The 4,258-nt window shown below is 37.7% G+C and overlaps 1 pseudogene; it reads left to right on the plus strand.

The window, feature by feature from the left end:
- Nucleotides 1-1,568: 1,568 nt before the first annotated feature.
- LOC137636378 (uncharacterized) overlaps nt 1,569-4,258 on the plus strand; it is a 6,128-nt pseudogene continuing 3,438 nt past the window's right edge.

The following is a 4,258-nucleotide window of genomic DNA, read 5'->3' on the forward strand; positions in this document are numbered from 1 at the left end:
CTGCGTTGCACAAACGCACCCTTGTTTGAAAGATCTTCATCAACTGATTTCCAAGATTAGAAATTCATACTGCACCGGGAAAGAAGAAAACAGCAAGGATAGGAGCAAGGTCTATATATACCAGGTCAGCCAACGCACAGCTTAAGCTGTGAATCACCCATACTGTGACGTCAAGCTTCCCCGTCTCACACACGTGGGTAAACAAAACAAAGGAACGTTGCCTTAGTTAGCTACCTATAGAAGTAACGTAAGCAATAGGAGACGCTGTGTCCATTATCATTTTATTCATTCATTTATTCCGTCACTAATAATGCCAAGTAACTGCGCAGTATTGGGCTGTTATAATAGACATGATAAATCTCCGTATGTGGATACACCTTAACATTGACCCTCTTGAAAATAGAATATCTTTCAAAAATCCTAAGGCAGAAAGAGAAGTTTTTGTTTTCTCAGATGTTCCACGTTTAATGAAATTAGTTAGAAATAATTTTATTGACTCCGGTTTTTTCCTCAAGACCTGAGAGTGTAATTCAGATGATGGCATACGGGAAATGCTTAATAAAACCAAAACAGAATATGGCCTTGCATATAAGATTAATGAAATGCATTTAACTGTAACAGGTCAACAAAGACAGCGCGTTAAATAAGCAGTTCAATTACTGTCTAGGTCATGTGCCAACTCATTAAAATATTTAGGGGAAAAAGGACTATTGGAGTGTCAAAACTGTAATCAAACATCTGATTTTATTCTTTTAATAAATGATTGGTTCGATATAATAAATTCTTCCTCCATGTATGGAGAGTTTGCTAAAAGCAATGCTTTTGGTATCGATGAAGAAAAACAAACAGGAACACAGCTCAAGGTAATCGAGGTATTGAATACTATGAGAGTTAAAAATCCTAATACAAAAAGTCTTTTCAAGTATCAGAAAGGAATAATTTTATCATGAAAATCTACCATTGCTTTGATTGATATGTTAAAAGGCTCTTATAGTATTGATTACCTACTTACACAAAGACTAAATCAAGATTGCCTTGAACCTTTCTTTGGGTGTATAAGGCAAATGGATGGGCACTATGATCATCCTCATGCTGTGAAATTTAAATTTCTGCCTAAAAAAAAAATGTTACTAGGAAAGGAAATTAAAGTACTAAGTGATAAGTGTAATATCGCCACTGTTGAAAAATCTCATGAATCAGCCAAAGACGATGAATCTATCAAGAAAGAAAGGGACTTAACGTTAGAAATATGCCTAACAACGCAGATATTCAGAAATTTAGATTTTGATTTAGAGAAAGATGCTTTAGACGAGGAAGAAGACCTTTTGAGAGCAAATAAAGAAATAAAGAAAGATATTGGGGGAGTAATTGAGGAAGAAGCTCTTAAATACATTGGTGGATATATTGTATAGAAATTTTGTGTAAAATATCCTGAGTTAGGAAATAAGACAGAAGAAGTGCTAAGGAATGATACTTCGATAGCATGTGTTAATCGGGGGGAATTACATGCACCTTCTAGTCAGTTTATTTCACAGTTGTTAGTATGCGGGAAATTCTTAATGCTGTACATGGGTAAGCTCTCATGGAGGGAAAAAAATTGTTTTTAAAGCTTTATTTAGAATTAAAACAGTCTGGTATTGAAGTTCCTGGCGATGTTATGGCTTTATTTGTTAAGATATCGGTATATTTTCGAATGCGATATCTTCATGATTTGATAAAGTATAGAAAATCTCAAGGACAACCATGCAGGGAGGCCCTAAGAAAAAAATGAAAGTTGTAACTTAATCAAATATTTTCCAAAGGCAAAATGTTTTTTTATTTACATTGACTGTGTGATAGATCTACGTTCTTAATGGGTCTCGCCAACACTAAGCCCCCTCAGATGACGTAGGTGCGCAGAAGAGGCTTAAAATCAGTACTCTGTCTGGCTGACCTGGTATATCTAGACCGTGGATAGGAGTTCAGAAACTGTTTCCGTGCAGAGTAAATGCACGAGCATCGAAACCACAATCTGGCATAAGGAAAGGTGCAGTTCCAAATGGAATTAAGTCTGAGATCAATGCAGATCACATAATTAATTTCCGAAGGACCGTGTAAACTTCAAAATTAGTCCGCTTTTAAGAGGAGAGAGCATTCCTGAGGAACCAACGTTGGTCTGACTGCAAAGGAAGGAATTGGGAATCCCTGAAATTATGTGAAGCATTTTTAACCCTGGACAGGTAAACGTGTAGCATATACGATACTGCCTATATGCGCAAAACACTTTTTTCACTTCTGCGCATCTTGGGTTCGGCTTCTGAGCGGAAATATACCCAGAACCGGTTAGTTAGATCAGAGACACAGCCGAAGGAACAACTGCTATTGCCCTCTCTCTTGCCGTTTTTTGGAAGTCACCATTTTGGTTTTTCCTTGTAGCGTATACGCTATACGTTTACCTGGTAAGTGACTGTGATTGATTTTCACTAGTTTTACAATATTGATTACGATATATTTATTTCTGTAAATAGTGTTTTAATACATATAGTGAACGTTGATAGAAGATTTGAAATGGTATATTGGATGTAGGATTACCATATATAGTTAAATTTAGCCAATATTGATAATGTGTTTTTTTTCTCTTTTTTTCAGTTTCGATCATTGCACACAGAAATATTTCTGAGGAGGAGATCTTGATGAGATAGTTCAGCACTGATGACCTTGGAAGAGATACAGAAGTTGATGCTGACAAAAAAGAGGTAGAAAGCATGTGTGAGCATGATTATGACAGGGAAAATGAGAACAACTTCCCAGCGACGATGGCCGATCCTCCTCAAGATATTTTTGTCGAACCATCAGCTTATTTTGGCCTTTGATGAACCACCTGAGGTGCCTTCCACTCCGTTTGTAGTGCCTTCTCCTTTGTCTGCAGTGCCTTCTATGTCATCATCGCCTTCTCCTTTGTCAGCAGTGCCTTCTTCGTCAGCAGTTCCTTTCCCTTTTTCAGCAGTGCCTTCTTCTTCGTTAGTAGTGCCTTCTTCGTCAGCAGCGCCTTCCATTTTGTCAGCGGTGCCTTCTCCTTTGTCAGTAGTGCATCCCCTTTATCAACAGTGCCTTCTTCATCAGCAGGGTCTTCTTCTTCGTCTGCAGCGCCATTTTCGTCAGCAGTAACTTCTTCGTCAGCAGTGTCTTTCATTTTGTCAGCAGTGCCTTCCCCTTCATCAGCAGTGCCTGCCATTTTGTCAGCAGTGCATTCCCCTTCGTCAGCAGTGTCTTCCCCTTCGTCAGCAATGCCTTCAACTTCTTCAGCATCTCCTTCAGAGATGTCAAGCCTTTCAGAAGAGAGAAGTCTGAAGAGGAAGAAGGGGGAGCTCCATCTTAAACTTGGGGAGCCCATCAAGAAGTTTGACCAGAATGTTATGGGTGCCAAGCACAAGACCGTATGGCACAGTGACCCAAATCCTCGTTTGCCCATTTTGTGAAGACATCCATAGAAAAAGGTGCTCCTACCATTATAACTGGAAGTGCTACCTCTGCGAGTGATAGGTTTTCCTTATTTTTAGATGATATGATGTTAGCTGAAGTGTGCCTTCATAGTAATGATAAAATGAATACAGTTTAGTGCTACCTACAGTGCAATATTTATGGATGTGAACTTGATGGAGATGAAGGCATTCATTAGCCTTCTTTTGTTTAGTGGCATCAAGCGGGAAAATCACTGGCAACGGAAGAAAAGCGGGTCCCAAGTGTGTGGCTGTCCTTTCTACAGGAGTGTCATGAGTGAACGTAGGTTCTCCTTCATTCTCCACTGCCTACGATTTGATGACAGTACCACAGGAAATGTGAGGAAGAAAAATGACATATGTGCCCATACAAGGAAACTCTGGGATTTTGTGATTCACAAGTGCATTGGGAATTATCGTTCAGGGCCACATGTAACTGTAGTAGAAAAGCTTCTTGCATTTCGGGGCCATTGCATATTCCGGATATTCACTCCAAACAAACCAGCAAAGTAAATAGATTTTATTTTGGTAGTGTGCTCTCTCTCTCTCTCTCTCTCTCTCTCTCTCTCTCTCTCTCTCTCTCTCTCTCTCTCTCTCTCTCTCTCTACATATATATATATATATATATATATATATATATATATATATATATATATATATATATATATATATACTGTATATATACAGTATATATATATATATATATATATATATATATATATATATATATATATATATATATATATATATATATATATATATATATATATATATATATA

This window comes from Palaemon carinicauda, unplaced genomic scaffold (genome assembly GCF_036898095.1).
Source record: "Palaemon carinicauda isolate YSFRI2023 unplaced genomic scaffold, ASM3689809v2 scaffold283, whole genome shotgun sequence".
NCBI lineage: Eukaryota > Metazoa > Arthropoda > Malacostraca > Decapoda > Palaemonidae > Palaemon > Palaemon carinicauda.